The sequence below is a fragment of the Elaeis guineensis genome, chromosome 3, assembly GCF_000442705.2.
Source record: "Elaeis guineensis isolate ETL-2024a chromosome 3, EG11, whole genome shotgun sequence".
In the NCBI taxonomy this organism is placed as follows: Eukaryota; Viridiplantae; Streptophyta; class Magnoliopsida; order Arecales; family Arecaceae; genus Elaeis; species Elaeis guineensis.
Window position 1 is genome coordinate 4,962,945 of NC_025995.2, and position 22,646 is coordinate 4,985,590.

At 37.7% G+C, this 22,646-nt stretch overlaps 1 long non-coding RNA gene across 1 annotated transcript; it reads left to right on the forward strand.

The window, feature by feature from the left end:
- Positions 1 to 994: 994 nt before the first annotated feature.
- Positions 995 to 4,142, forward strand: LOC140856034 (uncharacterized). The gene is made up of 3 exons (XR_012139442.1): positions 995 to 1,340; positions 2,370 to 3,158; positions 3,282 to 4,142. It is a non-coding gene; the product is annotated as an uncharacterized lncRNA (long non-coding RNA).
- Positions 4,143 to 22,646: the final 18,504 nt, after the last annotated feature.

Below are 22,646 nucleotides of genomic sequence, written 5' to 3' on the forward strand. Positions count from 1 at the left end.
AGCGACTGAAAATACCGTCGCTAAAGATATTAGCAATAGAATGCCCTCACCATTATATTTTTTAAATTTTTTAATTTTGAATTTGAAAAAAAATTATTGGTGATGCATCACCATCGCTAAAGGCCATTGCTAATAAGGTTATTAGCGATGGCTCATTTACCGTCGCTAATAAGCTGCTTTAGTATTGGAGCATTTTCCGACGGCTTATTGGCGACGAACCACCGTCACTAATAATTATTTTTTTTATAGTGATATATCTTTAAGAGACACATTAGGAAGCTTTGATAGGCTCTAGATTAAAATATCCTCATCAGTTGAAAAAGGGAGAAAGATTGCAAGGATTTGATGCAGAACATCAGTTGAAAACAATTGGGCCAAATGCTCAATAATCCATAAGCAAGAATTATTAATATAATCAAAAATAGTAGCCTTAGAAACATCCAAGTTCATATTTACCAACATAGGCCATCATTTCAACGGACAAGCAAAAATTCAAGAGTCACTATAAAAGTTAATATGATTGTCAGAATCCATCACATATTGAAAATAATACTGAACATTTAAATAAACAGTATTTTTTTTTTCATGTGATTGAATTAGATCTAAAAATAAAATAATTTATTTAAGATTTTAAAAAATAATATTTAGCTTTAATTAGCGTGGCCTAAAAGAAAGGAAAATATAAGATTAAATATGCAGCCAATCGATTGAGATATTACCATTTGCGATGAGATAAAGAAGTGAAATCTAAGCCTCCATTAGATTTCAGAAGGCAAATCTTCTCCCACGCTATACGATGAATATCTCGAATATCTAAGGAATATCCCCATAAAAAAGTCTGAAAGATTTTTTCAATTTGATTTAAAACAGTAACAGAAATATGTACCATATTTAGTATATAAATAAATAAAATTAATAAAATAAATTGAACAAGCATGGTTCCTACCCGCAAAAGATGACGTCCGCCGCTTACAAGCCGCAATTTTTGATGATAGCTTTTATTTTTAGAGTGGGGCAGTGTCAACGTTTTCTAATCTCTCTCCTTTCTTCAGGTTTCTCCTTCCCTTCCTTTGCTTCTGATCGTGCACGGCCGATTCTAGGATTTCGATCCCAGCCTCTTGAGGCATTCTATGTTTGCCTCTCCTTCGTCTCGACTCGATTCGCTTTGATTCGTGTAAGGGAGTGGACGGCAAGATGGTGTTTCAGATGCAACCGTACTGAATCCAGGCGATGCTCAAGGAAGGGCAAGCACTTGTCGGGGCTCGACGAGGCGGTGCTCAAGAACATCGATGCTTGCAAGCAGCTCTCTGTCGTCACTAGCACCTCCCTCGGCCCCAACGGTGAGGGTTTTCACCGCTTAAAATCTCATTCCTTGTTAAATTTTTCTTGGGCCAAGATTTGATATTATAGTGATTTGTTAGGGTCCAAGATTTGATACTATAGTGATTTGTTAAGGGTTTCGAGGTCGCAATGGTACTTTCATTGCGACTCTATTGAGTGCATTGTGCTTGTTCTGTGATTAGGTTTCACTTTTGTCGCGGTAATATGCACGGTTTCTGTTGTCTTTAATCAGTTGAAGGTATGAAAATAAATCAAAAGAGAATCGAGTTCCAAATAATGTAAAGTTTTTTTTTTTTTAAGAAAAATCTTTTCTAGTTGTTTGGCGCACATATTTGTAAACCTGAGTGGATACTGTAAGCTTTACTTCTTGGGTCTGTATATGTTCCATTTCCAGCACTTCTTGTGGAACTTACTCGAGTTTCGGACAAGGACAGGTTGAATGATTTTTGTTTTTGTTTTTGTTTTGTTTTGTTTTCAGATTATCTAGTGAACGAGTACCGTTGTACTTGATTTGATACCTCGAGATCTTTTCATTTCTTTTCTTTTTTCCCTTTTTTGGTTTGGTTGGCAGGTGGAGGGAATGGTTTATTATGGATGAAAAATGCTTCTTCTTAATTTATTTCCGGATCTTTACTATCCAATTCAAGCATTTTATATGGAATGTATTTGCTTCTACATGCTTGACTTTGGTTTAGTGTACCTTATCGCGTCCTGCTTTTCTGGAACATTGGGAAGAAAGCTGGTAGTTTTGGTGGTTTGGTGGGATTTCATTTGTTGTTCTCTTGAATTTCTGTGTGACATGTAGAGCAGAAAAAGTTTGAAGGTTACTTTGATTTTTCCCAAATTTCATGATCAGTTTCATCCTTGATGTGGATGCATATGTTTAATGGTGTTCTATGATTATTTATGACCCGATTATGGATATATTATGGGTTGGGTTTATGGTAGTATCCATTAATTTTTTTAATAATTTATCGAGGCATGAATAAAATGTTCATCTTTTTTTTTTTTTTTTTTTTTGATGAAAGATGGAGACTAATGATATAAATCCATTAGTCACCAGATGTATTTGCATATAAACAGAATATACAAGGAGAATTTACAAGTTACAAGAACTATGATCACACTTAAAGGCAAGGACCATGCCAGAAAGAAAGAAACTGAAATGAAAACCACAAAAACATGACTCAGAAGAAGTGTCAAGAAGGAGACCAAACAGCAGCCAAAAGACATAGCCGATGCCATTTGCAGCTCAGCTAGATCAAAAAAATCCTTACATCGCTGCAAAGATTCTTCATCATCGTCCACAAAATTAGAACAAGATGAAAGATGGAGGGGCCGTCACATGTGGTAGTCAAAGGTAGGCAAAGTTCCAAAATGCCCCAATACAGATATAGTAATAACCTAAGATAAAAATTGTAAGTTTCAGCTACCAACAATACAGTCCAATAGGAACACAAAATTAGGCTCAGATTTTGCTCAGGAGAGAGTGACCATCAGCTAAAAGAAGCACTCCAGATCAGAAAGAGAGTTAGATCATCATGTCCAGAGTGAATAAAATGGTTATCAATCATCTAGGCAAGCTCTTTGTAACAAATGATGCCGCCACTATTGTTAATGAACTTGAGGTCCAGCATCTTGCTGCCAAGATTATGGTGCTGGCAGGAAAGGCCCAACAGGAGGAGATTGGTGATGGAGCTAATCTTTACTATTTCCTTTGCTGGTGGACAACTTCAAAAGTGCTGAGGAGCTTATCAGGATGGGGCTGCATCCCAGTGAAATAATTACTGGGTATACAAAAGCGATCTCCAAGAGAGGTATATCTTGGAATCTTCTTTCTTGACATTCCCACCTACCCTTGAGGTAAGGATGGCAATTTTTGATTAGACCCCTCTATCCGATTGACCCGCCTAACTTGACCTGTTGGGTTTCTTGGCTAGGTACTGGTTGGTCAATCCTGACTCTCCAGCAGGTCATATCAGGTTTGGATCAGGGCCCCCGAACCGACTGCATGTCTATATTTCCTTTTATTTGTTTCCACTTCCAAATGACATATGTAAGAATTAGATTGCAAGCTCTGACATGTAATGCTTAATTCCACACTTTATTCAGGGTGGTACAGTATGTGTTTCTTAGCAAGTTAACTTTATATAGTCCCCTTGTATGTTGTGCATGCTGTGCATGTTTTCATATCCTTCAGTACCAAGCCTGTTATCTCTATTGGAGCAATAATTCATTATCCTAGGATGAAAAATGGGATATGCTGCTTACCTACGGCATGGGATATAGTTAAGTGGGAATCTAGCAGTCTAATGACTATGGAAATATACGCTAGCTATTTTCTGTTTAATCCTCTGACATTGTTTTCTGATATTTATAGCATTCAGGCAGTTTCCTTATGTGCTTAGACCGATCATATGATCATTTTGTTGATGCATTCTTTTTGTATATTGTGGTGTCCGCTGGGGGTGTGTATACATCTGCAACTGAAACAAAGGGAACTGTTTTAATTCATAATGCTGAGCAGGTAGTATTTTGACCAAGGATTTAAGCACCGTATTTTACTGCTAGACGCTGGGCATAACATTACCAGACGTGTAAAGAATTGAAGCATGGTGTTCCCTTTGTACCAAGTGTCAGTGAAGCCATGTACCATATTGGCACTGGGCACAGCCTATATTGGTATTCATACCAAAAGCGGTACTTAATGTTCTTTGATTTTGGCCAAAAAAAATTTATTCATGTTCTGTTGTTCCCTCATTCGTATATATATTTTTTTAATTTGCTTGCAATTTCATTTCTTTTACTTATTAAAGGTGTAAGAAAAGTTTTTAGTACTACATGCTGATTATATGTATCAACCAGCACTAATGTATTCACATTTTTTGTTGTAAGTTGCCCCTCAAAACTTTGGAAAGTCTTAGATGGTTGTTCTTAAATACATTGGTGATTCTGGCGAGACACTTAAATCCCTTTTTTTCTTCTTTTTATTGTTATTGCAAGTGGCAAATGTCCCTTTTAACTTTGTGTTTTCTTTAATATAAAGCAATCATCTATTATCCAGCTTTGATTTTTCGAGGTCGTAACAAAAGTGAGATGTGAAATTGCATAATATTGATTATTCCAAGCCAAAAAATTTAACTATCTAATCAATAGTTTATGTCACAAATTAAGCAGCAATATTCATGTATTGATGCTCCATCGGGCTGTTGATACTCTACCATGTGATATTGTTGGAAAATTTAAAAATCATATCATGTTCTTATTGTGTGCCTGGTGTGGGAATGCTCATTCATATTGTACATATGGTGGATACATACCTTGTCGATAGGTTATTGGTATGATATAGGTGTGTATATGTGGTGTAATGCATACGATTGTGTCCAGTGCATTGCTTAATTTTCATAGATATTGATATGATGCCTTGACTTTACTAGTTGGCCCATGCACCAATGTTGACATATCTACATGTGCAGATGTGCATAACATGCTAGCAAACTCTCTCCTAAATAAGAAAGAAAAAAAGAAAAAAAGGAAAACAATTTCTCAATTCCCAGAATGAAAAAGCTCTCTTTCTCTCTCCCCAAGTGAAAGCATAGACTGCAAAGGTGCACGGAGGATGCTGTTGGAAGAGTCCTTAGGCTAGTTTCATTCCATTAAAAATGTCCTTGGCATAGAAACTTAGCTTTGCTCCTTAAGGCAAAGAATTGGGACTAGGAGAGAGACCAAGTGGAGTTACGGACAGTTTCGACTGCATATTTTGCTAACAAATGAGCAAAATTGTTGGTCCCCAAAAGAGTTTAGTCTGCTCAGATGATAGAAAATAGGAGAAGGGGGAGCGGTGCAGTGGATCGTTTTTTTTTTTTTTTATAGATAAATATTATAAAAAAATTGATTAATTTTTTTATTGATTAATTTAATTATCTATATCCTTATATTTTTTTAGATGAATAAATTATTTTTTATGAAGAGTATTTATCCATAAAATGGAAGAAAAAATTTTATCCATCCAGAAAATGGCTAACTCATTTTTCCATCAATCAGTAAAGTAAATATTTAATTTTATTTCTAAAATATCTCATTCTTATTTTTAATATCTCTATCATTCTATGTCCAATAACTCAGTTATCCATTTTTTTTAAATTTAAAAAAATATAAAAGATATTATACAAAATATGAATAAATTTTAGCAACTTATCTAAAAAAATAGTAATGCAAAAGAATATGCTAATAAATTTTAAAGTCACTTTTTCATATATAAAAAAATATGAATAAATTATTTTTTTATCTAAATATTATCCGTAAAATATTTACCTAAGGGAGTATAGCTTTTTCAAATAAATTTTTTATTTTATAAAAGAATGAACAGCGTGACAAATGAGGGTAGGCTATTGGTGGGCTCCCAAGTTAATGCTCGGTGAGCGAGGCATATATGTTCCTGAAAACCGTTAGTCTTGCATTGCTTTTCTTCGTTAAGGAGCATTTTACGGACGGCTATTATCCCTCCGGCAAGATTCCCTTGCCATGGGTTACAAGCTTATAATCATACTAAACGGGGAATATGGTTTTTATGCTAAGGGAATATATTTACCAGGACTGTACATATAATAGGAAATTATGCCCAAGTTGCAGTTGTGTCCTAATACCTGTGCCCAATTTTATGATCCTTTGTAGATGACTCCTTGTATCCTAAATTTTGGGGATAGGATGTGTCCTGCTACTAGATAGACCCACAACCAACGCTTGTAGTTGAACCCATGTGAGACAGGTAATGACGTGTACTCTTTGTTTTCATAATTTAAACATATGTTTCGACTATAAGGATCTATTTGGAATTTGGATATTCGGATTGAAGAATAAAGATCCTGCAGGATTCTGGCCCATCTAGCTTGCATCATATGAGAGCCTGCCCAAATTCCAGCCTTGGGCTGTAGGAAGAATCAAAGGATGTCCATGAGTCTTTTTTTTCCTTTTTCTCTTCCAAGCATTTGGTTGATTGAGTGACACTTAAGTGGGTGGTCCAATCCATGAATCCTGCAGGATTTCCAAGAAGCACTTACCATTCTATTAGATGTTGTTGAATCATAGAGGCTTGCTTAAATTTGGTTTTTCTCAGATGTGTTGCATTTTTTCTGTTGAAATATACCGACAATCATCATTAAGCATCTAAAAACTAATCTAAGAATCATTTTGAATTGACCGAATTTATGGTCCAAAATAATTATTGGATTGCCAACGCTTTCATTGGCAGTTCAACCAGGAAGCTGGACAATCCAACTCTGGAACTTATTTGAGCTTTTTAGATAGAATCTGAGGCAACTAAATTTCCAAAACAAACACCCAGTTCTTTTTAATACTTATATGTTGCATTAAGTTTAGGTGACGTGCATAAGTTTGTTTAGCTTTCTTACGTTTATTAATTTTATAATTCAATTTCAGCACTTTAATTGACTAAAAGAGCCTGTGGGTACAAAATCGTCTACATATTCACTCTTTAACCTAACTTCAAGAATTAGTTTCATTATCCAAACCCTTATTTCTCTATAATTTTTGGTATGATTTTTTTTTTTTGGATACTGCCCCCCAACCTGAGATCGCTAGTTAGGATTGTGCATATTTATAGAATGCTCTCTCCACAAATATATAATGCATTCTAATATAATATTAAATGCATCGAAGCATTGATATATTAAATAATTAAAATCTAAAATTTAATTTATTAACAAATTTAACTAACAATTAAAATTTAAAAGTTTTACATTAATTAAACTCAAATAATAGTCTTATAAAAAGATAATGATAAATTTAAATCTAAACTATATTAATTTTGTCGAATCTCACTTCTAATTTCATATCTAAAGTAGTATCTAATCCATAATTAGATATCCGAATCTAAAAGAAAAGAAGAGATAATACGCTCGATAGTTCAGTAAGTAATGAATATCTTAATTAGATAATTTATATAATAATATAAGATATAATAGTTAAATAAAATAATCATGAATTAGTATAAGATATAATTAATTTCGTTTTCACTTATCAATCTAGTAGAATTAATATTTTTTGAATATTTATATATATAATTGTAAATTCGATTCACAATAAATTATATTCAACTCAATATTTTTTTTCTTTTTTTTGTGATGAAAATGAGAGGTAAGGTTGCCACACAGCTTTTATTCAAAAAGGGAGATATTTACATCAAGGAAGAGGATGCGGCTAAGCGAACCACTTTCCATCCTACAGAAAAATTAGAAAAGTGTAGAGGCCTTATAAATTAAAAGGCTGCTGCCAACCTTGATAGTACATAAAATTGGATTAGAAAAAGAAACGTAGACCAAACCATCTGAAGGTAAGGAAAAGAATAAACTCCAACAACCTTTAGGAATGGGTTGAATGCCTCGGTTAGACGTGCGGGTTGGATTACCAGGAGTGGAAGGACCCATTTTAAAATTGGCTTCGGATGTTGGGTGCGGGTTGCATCTTTTGGGCATCTAATGGTTGATATTGTGGAAGAAGATTCATCATTTTTTTATGAAGTATAAAATTTATTTAGATTAATATAACCTTCATGAGAAAGGGGAATCAAGAATATTTGGTTCCTTGATATGTTAAATTAAAATTTCTTAATTACCCCTATAATGGATGGTTAAAACCATTCTTACTATTTAGATAAATTTATTTAGAATAAATTATAAAAATATTCTCTCAACTTTAGTCCAATTTCGTCTATACCTTATGTACTTTAAAAAATATCAAATTGATCTTTTTAATTATTGATATATTCCAATATGATCCAACTATCTATTTTCATTAATGGAATGACATCATATGACCATCATATGATATCATTATCTTATAAAATGACGAAAATATACTTATCTCTATCACCTTCTCCTTCCTCTCTGATTGATCCCCTCATCCTCTATCGTCAGTGTCCCTCTTTCTCCCTCCTCCTCCCTCTTTTCATTCCTCATCATCCACTTCTCTTCCTCCATGATGGATCTCTCCATCTCCACTCATTCCTCACCAGTGACTCCCCTTCCCCCTCCTTCTCTTCCTTATCACCCACTTCTTCTCCTCCTTCTCATCCTCTTCCTCTTCTAAGCTTGTCCATATGCCTTTCTCCTCTATAATGGCTCCCTCTACCTCCAATCATTCTTCATCGATGTTGCTTTTGTCCCCCTTTTCTCCTTCATCCTCATCCATTTTTCCTCCTTATTCTCCTTCTTCAAACCATCCATGAGCCCTTCTTCTCAATGGCAGCCTCCTCTATCTTTGTCCTTTCTCGTCAGAGATCCATCTTTCCCCTACCCTTCCTTTGCATCATTTTCTCTTTTTTATTATCCACTTCCTCCAAGATCATCTATGAGCCATCTGCCTCCAAGATGGTTCTCTTCATCTCCATCCATTCCTTATTGGCAGTCTCTCTCTTTTCTCCTTTCTTCTCGTCTTTTTTTTCTCCTCATCCTCTTCCTCCTCTAAATCCATCCATGAGCCCTATCCCTCTACGGTTGCCCCCTCTATCTTCATCTCTTTTTACCGATAATCCATCTTTTCTCCTTTCCTTCTTCTCCTTCTTGTTATATACTTTCTTCAAGGTCGTCCATGAGTCTCCTCCCTCCACGATGATTCTATCAACCTTTACCTATTTTTTGCTGGTAGTTCTTTCCACCTCCTCTCCTTCCTCATCCCTTCTTCTCCTTTTCCTCCTTAAATCCTACTCACGAGACCTTCAACACCATCCTCTCCCTCTATATCGACCTCCATGATCCTACACCCTCCCTCTGTGATTGCTTCTTCCGCTTCGATCTCTTTCTTATACGACTCACTCATATGGGTGAGGGGTATTTTCATTCATTGAGAAAGAAAGCTAATATTATTTGTTGGTAAATAAACAGTTAGATCATATTAGAATATATGAATATTAGAATGATTAATTTGATATTTTTAAAATTTAAAAAATATAAATGAGATTGAATTGAAATTAAAAAAATATTTTTATAATTTATCTAAATATTTAAATAATACTGTAGCACCTCCCACCTATTTAAGGCCCGCGTTGCTTGGACACTGATCAGGGGCCACTAGCCATATCAGGGAGGCCACATTCATCATAGAGAACGGATAGGTTCTCGTCCTGCATTTGTATGCAAATGCGCATGTACATATGTGGTACAGCGTATGTACAAGAAAAGTTAAGAAAATTTTTGTACAAGCAGTACTTATACATGACAAAGAAATAGATTAGGTATCGTTTTTGGAACCTTAACCGATTTAGATTGCCAATCCACGTGAAATTTGGGACTAATCTTCAGAAAAAATTAGTGCAGAGGATTACCGGAATCATTGGTATCCGACAACCATGTCCTTCACCAACTCAACTAATTAGTACATGTGGTTGCGTGAATTGGTTGGCTGGCAATGTGTGGGACCATCCGCCGGACGGCAAGATAGGCATATAGAAATGCCCCAGGGAGACGCCATCATAAATCTAACGGTGACGCTTTGTCGGATTATTCGATTACTACACTCACATCCGACCCGTCATCCGAACCCGGCCGTTGACTCAAGTCCACGCAGCCTTAAACTGGCACGAGTCGTCACAACACTTCCTTCTGCATCTCGGGCCGAAGCCTTTCGCACGTCTGTATCACCAGATGACCGGAACGGCGGTGGAGAGAGAGAGCGCGATGGCGGAGGTGGCGAGCTCGGTGGTGCGGGACGACGGCCCCTTCGAGGCCGTCGACGGGCTCCTCGTCGACTCTGCTTGTGTCCGGGACGACGCCGAGGACCACTTGGTATGCCCCCATCATTCCAATCTCTGTGCTTGCAAAACCTCTCTCTTTTCACGCCGATCTTGATCTGTCTGTGGTTCTTGATCGATTTCTTTATTTGCTTACGTGAGCCTAGGAAGCCCTACAATTCGGTAGAGAGTTATTTTGCTTGAAATGTTTTTCTGTTGCATCTAATTGGCGCTTCCGATGGTTTGAAAGGAAATTCCGGTGTAAAATTCTGGGGGCAAGCATTTGGTGGATGGCTGTTATCCATCCCTTATTTTCATACTAACTATGAAGTATGTTTTTTATGCTAAGGGAGTATATTTATTAAGATGGTACATATGATACGGAATTATGCCCAATTTTATGGTCCTTTTTTGATGACTCCTTGTGTACTAAAATATGGCGATAGACTGTGTCCAAGTCGGCCCATAACCAACGCTTGTGGCTGAACCCACGTAGCATGATGGTGTATGTAATATATATATATATAGAGAGAGAGAGAGAGAGAGAGGGGGGGGGGGGGGGGGGGGGGGGTGTTGGGGGGAGAGGTTAGAATAAGATTGATCAGGTTTAGACTCACATCCAATCATATCAAAACTTTATAATAAGGATCCTATATCAATTATTCAAGTCGTTAAACGTAATCTACTACTTCAAAACTATTTATTCATAAAAAATTATATGATCTGAAAATCTCTAACCTAAATAATTTAAATAAAATTAAATTAGATATATTTTTTTGATTATCTGATGCATAGATTAAGAGTCTTCAAATCATATAATTTTTAGTATACAAGTAGTTTTGAGATGATAGATTGCATTCAATAGCTTAAATCATCGATGTAGGATCCTCGTTATCTAGTTTTGATCTAACCGAATCTGAATCAAAATCTAATCGATCTTATTCAAATCTTCTCATATATATATATATATATATATATATATATATATATATATATATATATATATATATATATATATATAATTTTTTAAAATCTATGTGTTTGTTTGGATATTTTCAAAGGATTAGACTGTCCTGCAAAAATCAAGTCTATTGGATCATTTAGCTCGCATCATCTTTGGGTCTGCTTAAATCCTAGCCTTGGGCCATGGGAAGAATAAAAAGATGCTCACAAACTTTTTTTTTCCATTTTTTTCCTTTGGAAGGTATTCGGTTGATTGAGCCATACTTTAATAAGCATCCCAATCCGTGAATGCTGCAGGATTTTTTAGAAACACTTACTATTTTGTTGGATGTTATTGAATTATAGAGGCCATACTTTAATAAGCATCCCAATCCGTGAATGCTGCAGGATTTTTTAGAAACACTTACTATTTTTGTTGGGATATACCGACCGACCAACTCCTCCCGACCGACGGCGGACGACACCGATAGCGACTACCGACTCCATCCGGTCCGACCGACTCCATCCGACCGACCGACTCCTCCCGACCGATGGCGGACGACACCGACAGCGACTACCGATTGTGCCCCGACCGGAGCGGATCGGCCTAGCGGCCTCACGTCGCCTCCGATCGCCTAAGGGCCAACCCCCCGTCACCGACTTCCCATCGGATGGGACGCCGACGACTCACTACCAGTTTGGGTGGCTGACGTCCCACCTCTACAGGCCCTCCTGGACGCCGGATGAGCGGCGTGGGCTGCAGTCCCATCAGGTAAACGCCGTACGAGCGCCAGGGGGCATTACCCTGCCAGGAAGTCTGGGGCGCTGTCCTGCTAAGGACGAGAATTAATTCCTAGGACCTGTCAACTTTGTCAACGACATGACAACTTCTGGCGATTTGACAACCCTCCAATTGTCTACATCACCGACGGCGAGGCCATACCACCTCCTACTATAAATCGGGGAAGGCAACAGTGCTAGAAGGGGGGCTCTCCAGGAAAAATGTTCAGGCTCTCCCTCTCCCTCTCCCTCTCCCTCTCTCTCTCCCTCTCCCCGTAGAGCTCCTTGTTTCCTTTTTTACTGTTGCCTAGTCTCCTTTCTGACTTGACCGTCGGAGGGTCTCCGCCGGAGCCGCCTCCGGTCAGCGTGGACTTTCTTTTGCAGGCGCTCGTTCCCGGCGACCAGGCGACGAGGGGATTGGCCGCAACAGATTTGGTGTGCCAGGTAGGGGGTAAGGATACAGGACGCTACTGGTTCTCGTAACGGTACACTATCCCCATGAAATTCGAGATGACAAAGACAAGAGCTCAACGATCGAGGGTCACTGGATCGGCGAGGCGCTCTTCCCGCCGGAAGGAGGCCTCCCCTCCACCCTCTGTGGCTAGGGTGGAGCCCAGCTCTCCGCGTCCCGCAGTGACCACGGAAGCACAGATCGCGGCAATAGTTCGGCAGATGATCGTGCTGACAGATGCGGTCAAAAGCCTTCAGCAACAACCGATCCGGCTGCCACCTTCACCGGGCGAGCAGCCGGCGGCACATCCGATACCCTCCAGGAGCAGCCGCCGACGCCCGCGCCGATCGCCGTCGCCTTCTCTGGATCCCCTGTCACGCCGCTCCCACCGGGAGGGGAAGGAGAAGCCCCCACGGCGGGACGCCCGTCGGTCTCGACGGCCCTCCCCTTCCCGACTGGAACGGGCGAGGAAGGAGAAGCAACCGCGAACGCCGTCTGCATCACCCTCGGACTCTTCTGGAGACTCCACCCCTGGAGTCTCCCAGCACCGACGGATCGATGACTACGAACGCAGGTTCGACGAGATCGATCATCGGCTTGCCCAGTTGCAGGTGGACGGGCAGAAGTCCTCGAACGACGTTGACTTCCAGACTGCCCAATCTCTCTCTCGACTTGTCCTTGACGAACCGATCCCCAGTCAGTTCAAGATGCCGCATGTGAAGCCTTACGACGGCTCCACCGACCCCATCGACCACTTGGAGAGCTACAAAGCTCTCATGACGATCCAAGGGGCAACCGACGCTCTCCTTTGCATCGGCTTCTCCGCCACACTATGCAAAGCTGCCAGGGTCTGATACTCCGGTCTTCGATCGGGAAGTATCCACTCCTTCGGACAGCTTGAGCACTCCTTCGTGGCCTACTTTAGCACCAGCCGAAAGCCGCCCCGAACATCGGACAGCCTTTTCTCTCTTAAACAAGGGAAAAATGAGACGCTCCGACACTTCGTGGCACGATTCAACGTGGCCACACTCGAGGTTCGAAACCTCAATGAGGACATGGCCGTCTCGGCCATGAAGCACGGGCTGAGGGCATCCTGGTTCACCTACTCCCTGGACAAAACTCTCCCCCGAACGTATACTGAGTTGCTGGAGCGCGCGGACGAGGGAGCTTCCGACTGATGCCTGGCTGAGCCCAAGGGCCCGAAGGAGAAGCGGAGGAAGGGTCGGGACCCTGCTGTGCCTAGCAGGCCCCCGACCGACGGTCGGGTATCACCCCCACGACGGGACCAGAGGTCGCCCCGACGTCGGAGCCCGAGGCCGACACGCCCCAGGTACGATTCCTACACTCCCCTCTCTGCTCCTCGTGCGCAGATTTTGATGGAGATCGAAGGGGAAGAGTACCTGCGACGGCCTCCGCCTTTGAAGGCAAAGGGCCTCGACCGACGGAAATACTGCCGATTCCACCGGGGCCACGGCCACAATACCGAGCAATGCATCCAGCTTAAGGATGAGATCGAAGCCCTCATCCGTCGGGGATATCTCGATAAATTTCGGAGGCCCATGCACCAATGTTGACATATCTACATGTGCAGATGTGCATAACATGCTAGCAAAGCTACTTAACATGCTAGCAAACAGAAAAAAAAAAAGAAAAAAAAGAAAACAATTTCTCAATTCCCAGAATGAAAAAGCTCTCCTTCTCTCTCCCCAAGTGAAAGCATAGAGTGCAAAGGTGCACGGAGGATGCTGTTGGAAGAGTCCTTAGGCTAGTTTCATTCCATTAAAAATGTCCTTGGCATAGGAAACTTAGCTTTGCTCCTTAAGGCAAAGAATTGGGCCCAGGAGAGAGACCAAGTGGAGTTACGGTCAGTTTCTACTGCATATTTTGCTAACAAATGAGCAAAATTGTTGGTCTCCAAAAGAGTTTAGTCTGCTCAGATGATAGAAAATAGGGGACGGGAGAGCGGTGCAGTGGATCATTTTTTTTTTTTTATAGATAAATATTATAAAAAAAGTTGATCAATTTTTTTATTGATTAATTTAATTATCTATATCTTTACATTTTTTTAGATGAATAAATTATTTTTTATAGAGAGTATTTATCCATAAAATGAAAGAAAAAATCTTATCCATCCAGAAAGTGGCTAACTCATTTTTCCATCAATCAGTAAAGTAAGTATTTAATTTTATTTCTAAAATATCTCATTCTTATTTTTAATATCTCTATCATTCTATATCCAATAACTCAATTATCTATTTTTTTTAAATTTAAAAAATATAAAAAATATTATACAAAATATGAATAAATTTTAGCAACTTATCTAGAAAAATAGTAATGCAAAAGAATATGCTAATAAATTTTGAAGTCATTTTTTCATACATAAAAAAATATGAATAAATTATTTTTCTATCTAAATATTATCCGTAAAATATTTACCTAAGGGAGTATAGCTTTTTCAAATAAATTTTTTATTTTATAAAAGAATGAACAGCGTGACAAATGAGGGTAGGCTATTGGTGGGCTCCCAAGTTAATGCTCGGTGAGTGAGGCATATATGTTCCTGAAAACCGTTAGTCTTGCATTGCTTTTCTTCATTAAGGAGCATTTTACGGACGGCTATTATCCCTCCGGCAAGATTCCCTTGCCATGGGTTACAAGCTTATAATCATACTAAACGGGGAATATGGTTCTTATGCTAAGGGAATATATTTACCAGGACTGTACATATAATAGGAAATTATGCCCAAGTTGCAGTTGTGTCCTAATACCTGTGCCCAATTTTATGATCCTTTGTAGATGACTCCTTGTATCCTAAATTTTGGGGATAGGATGTGTCCTGCTACTAGATAGACCCACAACCAACGCTTGTAGTTGAACCCATGTGAGACAGGTAATGACGTGTACTCTTTGTTTTCATAATTTAAACATATGTTTCGACTATAAGGATCTATTTGGAATTTGGATATTCGGATTGAAGAATAAAGATCCTGCAGGATTCTGGCCCATCTAGCTTGCATCATATGAGAGCCTGCCCAAATTCCAGCCTTGGGCTGTAAGAAGAATAAAAGGATGTCCATGAGTCTTTTTTTTCCTTTTTCTCTTCCAAGCATTTGGTTGATTGAGTGGCACTTAAGTGGGTGGTCCAATCCATGAATCCTGCAGGATTTCCAAGAAGCACTTACCATTCTATTAGATGTTGTTGAATCATAGAGGCTTGCTTAAATTTGGTTTTTCTCAGATGTGTTGCATTTTTTCTGTTGAAATATACCGACAATCATCATTAAGCATCTAAAAACTAATCTAAGAATCATTTTAAATTGATCGAATTTATGGTCCAAAATAATTATTGGATTGCCAACGCTTTCATTGGCAGTTCAACCAGGAAGCTGGACAATCCAACTCTGGAACTTATTTGAGCTTTTTAGATAGAATCTGAGGCAACTAAATTTCCAAAACAAACACCCAGTTCTTTTTAATACTTATATGTTGCATTAAGCTTAGGTGACGTGCATAAGTTTGTTTAGCTTTCTTACGTTTATTAATTTTATAATTCAATTTCAGCACTTTAATTGACTAAAAGAGCCTGTGGGTACAAAATCGTCTACATATTCACTTTTTAACCTAACTTCAAGAATTAGTTTCATTATCCAAACCCTTATTTCTCTAAAATTTTTGGTATGATTTTTTTTTTTGGATACTGCCCCCAACCTGAGATCGCTAGTTAGGACCATTCATATTTATAGAATGCTCTCTCCATAAATATATAAGGCATTCTAATATAATACTAAATGCATCGAAGCATTAATATATTAAATAATTAAAATCTAAAATTTAATTTATTAACAAATTTAACTAACAATTAAAATTTAAAAATTTTACATTAATTAAACTCAAATAATAGTCTTATAAAAAGATAATGATAAATCTAAATCTAAACTATATTGATTTTGTCGAATCTCACTTCTAATTTCATATCTAAAGTAGTATTTAATCCGTAACTAGATATCCGAATCTAAAAGAAAAGAATAGATAATGCGCTCGATAGTTCAATAAGTAATGAATATCTTAATTAGATAATTTATGTAATAATATAAGATATAATAGTTAAATAAAATAATCATGAATTAGTGTAAGATATAATTAATTTCGTTTTCACTTACCAATCTAGTAGAATTAATATTTTTTGAATTAAAAAAGGGAGATATTTACATCAAGGAAGAGGATGCGGCTAAGCGAACCACTTTCCATCCTACAGAAAAATTAGAAAAGTTTAGAGGCCTTATAAATTAAAAGGCTGCTGCCAATCTTGATGGTATATAAAATTGAATTAGAAAAAGAAACGTAGACCAAACCATCTGAAGGTAAGGAAAAGAATAAACTCCAACAACCTTTAGGAATGGGTTGAATGCCTCGGTTAGACGTGCGGGTTGGATTACCAGGAGCGGAAGGACCCATTTTAAAATTGGCTTCTCATGCTGGGTGCGGGTTGCATCTTTTGGGCATCTAATGGTTGATATTGTGGAAGAAGATTCATCATTTTTTTTATGAAGTATAAAATTTATTTAAATTAATATAACCTTCATGAGAAAGGAGAATCAAGAATATTTGGTTCCTTGATATGTTAAATTAAAATTTCTTAATTACCCCTATAATGGATGGTTAAAACCATTCTTACTATTTTGATAAATTTATTTAGACTAAATTATAAAAATATCCTTTCAACTTTAGTCCAATTTCATCTATACCTTATGTACTTTAAAAAATATCAAATTGATCATTTTAATTATCGATATATTCTAATATGATCCAACTATCTATCTTTATTAATGGAATGACATCATATTACCATCATATGATATCATTATCTTATAAAATGATGAAAATATACTTATCTCTATCACCTTCTCTTTCCTCTCTGATTGATCTCCTCCTCCTCTATCGTCAGTGTCACGCCTCCGATCCGAGATTGTGAATCGAGGGTCATGGCAACCGCCGCATACTCATAAAAATATTTTTCATAAGCATGCAAGGCATCTCATCATGATATCTTACACATAAAATTAAATAATTTTTCAACTTTTAACAATCAAACCTTAGGTCAAATAACAAATCAAAACTCAGTGTCCTAAAGAAAAATAATTGTCTGACAAAGTCACCACTTAAAATAAAAGTCTTGAATCAATTCTAAGAAAATCCTAAATCAAATGAGCTAACTCCATCTCTAATCGCTCTTCCAACCGAAATCCCGCATCATGCTAATTTTTTGGATCTATAAAGAAAAATATAAAACTCATCATAAGCTAAATAGCCCAGTAAGCAGTGTATACCTTTAACTAAATAAATCAGGCAATAATACTGTACATGTCGATTTACTGATAATAATAAAATCAATATGTAAATTCATGAAATCATAATCATACTATCAATCATATATAAACTTTCAATTCATCATAATTTTAAAATATGCTTATCATCTTAAATTCATCAATTTCTTAATTTCTTCTTACCAACCATGACTATGACCACATTTTTTCTGTGGCAAGATCATAATACCGCGTATCTGCTTGCGGTAGGCTACGAATCATCTGGCAGCCAAGTCCTTTAGAACCGCTGGTCTCGCTGACGGTTTGTCGCTGGTCTCTCTGGCGACATGTCGCTGGTCTCGCTGGCGACATAAACCTTCAGGACAATCAATTGCCAACGTATGTGCCCCCATTGACGGGTCATTTACATAGTTAGGTTGTCAAATTCATATCATCTTTCAATTCATATATTATTTTCAAAAATAATATAAATAAATAATATTCGAGTCAAATCAATCATATCATTCTTTATGATCATACATCATCATAATAATTTTTTAACAATTAACTTCAATCATAAATAATTTCAACAAATAACTTCAATCATATATAATTTCAACAATTATTTTCAATCACAATTAATTTCAATAAATATTTTCAATCACAAGCATGCCATGAATTTATTTAATTCAGAATTTATAATTTATCAGATAAATTCAATAAAAGTAAATACTACTTACTTCAAAAGAAAATTTAAACTAGAAATTCTAGAAATCTTGAAAATTCTTCTCTGGACCTGGTACGTCAAATATCATATTTTTGATCAAAATTTCATCGAATTAAAAAATTAAAATTTATTAAAATCCAATGTCCTAACGTGGATTAACTTGACGACAACATCCAAGATTTTCGGATTGATCCATGGAAACTCTTCTTATATTTTTTTTAATTATTATTATTATATTTATTTATTTTTAATTTCATAAATCCTAAAAATCTAAGAGAGAGAGTAGAGAGAGAAAGTTTCTCTCTCTTTTTTTTGTTCTTCTTTTTCTTTTCTTTTCTTTTCTCTTTTTCTTCTTTTTTCTTTTCTTTTCTTTTCTTTTCTCTCGGGCCCTTCTTGGCCGAAATAGGGGACCGGTAGGTCCCCTCCCTTGACCGCCCGTTCAGGCCACGGCCGACACGGCGAAACCGGTGGCAGAGGGGGGGCAACTCTCTCAAGTTCGGAGAGGCAAGGCCGGTGGTCGGTTGTGATCGCCGGCGTCGGAAAACCAAAGGGAAGAAGAGACCGAACAGGGGTCCCTTCTCCGACAAAAATTGGTGACACCCGTCACCGGCAGTCGTGCACAGAGGCACGGGAAGAAAGAGAAAGAAGAGAGGAAGAGGAGGAAAACTTACTTCGGCCTCTGATGACCCCGCCGGCGAGCAATCGCGGCGAGCACGAAACAAGTATCCGCGGCTCCATTCGGAGAAATCAGGGTGGAAGAGAGGGGAAAAAGACCGGTGTAAGGCTTCTAAGGAAGGGGAGAGCCTTTTTATAGAGAGCCCTAGGACTCCTGGTGGTCCTAGGACTCCCGATCACCGTGGTTTAATCGAAGAAGAAGACTCCTACCGGGAGTCTTCTTCCCGGTTCCCCTGTTCTTCTTTTTTTTTTTTTTTTTTGGGCTTGGGCTTGGATCTTGATAGTTGGGCCTTGGATTGGGCTATAACATTCTTCACCTCTAAAAGAAATTTCGTCCTCAAAATTTTTCATACCTGTGGTCTCGAAGAGCTGGAGATATTTTTGCTTCATTTCTTCCTCTAGTTCCCAAGTAGCTTCTCTTTCCGAATGTCGACTCCACTGTACCTTGACATAAGGAATGTTGCGACGTCTCAGCACTTGTTCTTTACGGTCCACGATCTGTATCGGATATTCTTCATATGATAGATCTTTTCTAGCTTGCAAAGGTTCAAGTTTCACGATGCGACTTGGGTCTGGTAAATATTTCTTTAACATAGAAATATGAAAAACATTATGTACTCCTGCAAGTAAAGGTGGTAAGGCAAGTCTATAAGCCACCTCACCAATTCTTTCCAAAATCTTAAACGGACCCACATATCTAGGATTCAATTTGTCACGAATGTCAATTCTTGAGATTCCTTTTGAAGGAGATACTTTGAGAAATACATGGTCACCAATTTGAAATTCTAATTTCCATCTCCTGTTATCTGCATAACTTTTCTGTCTGTTTTGTGCTGTCCGAAGTCGTTCTTTAATTAATTGAATCTTCTCGACTGCTTGTTGAACAAGTTCGGAACCCAATATTCTTCGCTCACCAACATCATCCCAATGAATCGGTGATCGACATCTTCTACCATATAATGCTTCATAAGGTGCCATATCAATGCTAGCCTGATAACTGTTATTGTAAGCGAACTCAATCAAAGGTAGATGCTCATCCCATGAACTTTTCATATCCAAAATACAGGTTCTCAACGTATCTTCTAAGATCTGAATAGTTCTCTCTGATTGACCATCAGTCTGTGGATGAAAAGCTGTACTGAAGTTCAATTTTGTTCCTAATACCTTGTGTAAGCTCTTCCAAAACTGTGATACAAATCTGGTGTCTCGATCCGATACGATGGTCACTGGAATTCCATGTAGCCTTACAATTTCTTTCATATATAATTTTGCTAGTCTTTTCAAAGTAAATCCAACTCTAATTGGTAGAAAGTGTGCAGACTTTGTCAATCGGTCCACAATCACCCAGGCTGCATCATTTTCACTTGGAGTCTTAGGTAGTCCAGTTACAAAATCCATAATGATATTTTCCCACTTCCATACTGGAATATCAAGAGGTTGAAGTAGTCCGCAGGTCTCTGATGTTCAGCTTTAACTTGTTGACCACCAAACATTGAGCCACAAATTGAGCAATCTCTCTCTTCATATTATTCCATCAGTATATTTCTTTAAGTCTCTATACATCTTAGTACCTCCCGGATGAACTGTATAACCGGTCTGATGTGCTTCCTGAAGTATTTCATGCTTGAGTACTGAATCATTGGGTACGTAAATTCTGTTTTCGAATCTCAACGAACCATCATCATGTATCTTGAATTCAAATTGAACACCAGCTTCCATTGAATTCCTTATTTTCATTAGTTGTGGATCATCATTCTGGGCAACTATAATTCTTTCAATGAGTGTTGGCTGAGCCCTCATGTTGGCTAATTGTACTGTTGAGTCATATATTTAGATGTCTAATTCCAGTTTTCTTATATCCTCCAACAATTGACTTTGATGTATGATTAAAACTGCCAAATTTTTCATGGATTTTCTACTAAAGGCATCAGCAACGACATTAGCTTTTTCGGGATGATAATGAATTGTTAAATCATAATCTTTCAACAGTTCTAACCGCCTTCTCTGTCTCATGTTTAATTCCTTCTGCATAAAAATATACTTCAAACTCTTATGATCAGTAAACACTTCACACTGAGCACCGTATAAGTGATGTCTCCAAATTTTTAGGGCAAAAATCACTGCAGCTAATTCCAAATCATGTGTCAGATAATTCTGTTCATATGGTTTCAATTGTCTTGAGGTGTAGGCCACTACCTTACCATGTTGCATCAATACACAGCCAAGTCTCTTTTTAGATGCATCACTATATATTGTGAATCCTTCATCTCCTGTTGGTATAGTAAGGATAGGGGCTGAAACTAATCGTTGTTTTAACTTTTGAAAACTCTGTTCACAATCTTCGGTCCACTCGAATTTAATCCCTTTTTGAGTAAGACGAGTCAAAGGTGCCGCTATGCGGGAGAATCCTTCTACAAATCGTCTGTAATATCCTGCCATTTTCAAAAAACTTCGAATCTCGAAAATATTTGTAGGTCTGTTCCACTGCATCACAGCTTCCACTTTTGTTGGATCCACAGAAATTTCATCTTTAGACACGATGTGTCCTAAAAAGATTATTTTGTCCAACCAAAATTCATACTTTTTAAATTTGGAATAAAGCTTTTCTTTCCTTAATATTTGTAGTACACACCGTAAATGTTCTTCATGCTCCAATTTGCTTCTTGAATATATCAAGATATCGTCAATAAATACGACAACAAACTTATCAAGATAGGATTTGAATATTCTGTTCATTAAATCCATAAAGGCCGCTGGAGCATTGGTTAATCCAAATGGCATCACTAGAAATTCATAATGTCCATAACGAGTTCTAAATGCAGTCTTTGGTATGTCCTCTGTTTTGATTTTTAACTGATGATATCCTGAACGAAGATCAATTTTTGAAAAGACTTGTGCACCTTGCAGCTGATCAAACAAATCATCGATTCGAGGTAGAGGATACTTATTTCTGATAGTATTCTTATTCAACTCTCTATAGTCGATATAAAGTCTCATACTACCATCTTTCTTCTTCACAAATAAGACTGGAGCTTCCCAAGGAGATACACTAGGCCTTATAAAACCTTTATCCAACAAATCCTGTAATTGATCTTTTAACTCCTTCAACTCCATAGGAGCCATTCAGTAAGGAGCTTTAGAAATTGGACCAGTATTGGGTGCTAACTCAATGGTAAATTCAATTTCTCTGTCTGGTGGTAGTCCGGTTAAATCATCAATGAATACATCCGAAAATTTATTTACGATAGAAATATCCTGTAACTTCAATTCATCATGTTCTTTATTTTTTATTGATACTAGGTAACCTCTACATCCCTTTCTTAGCATCTGTCTAGCTTGTACAAATGAAATAATACGTGGAAGGGTAGTTCCTGTACTTTCATCAAAACTGAATGTTAATTCTTTCGATATTTGAAAGTTCACTCTCTTTCCATGACAATCCACAGAGGCATGATAAGTAGCAAGCCAATCCATTCCTAGAATGACATCGAAATCATGCATATCTAGGACTACCAAATCTATCGATAATTCTCTTTCTCCTATTCTGATACTACATGACTTGCACATACTTTCGGTACTCAAAATACCACCTACTGGTGTCTCAACATATAATTTAGTTTTCATAGGTTCACATACTATATCATGTTGTCTAATAAAAGTAGTGAATATAAAGGAGTATGT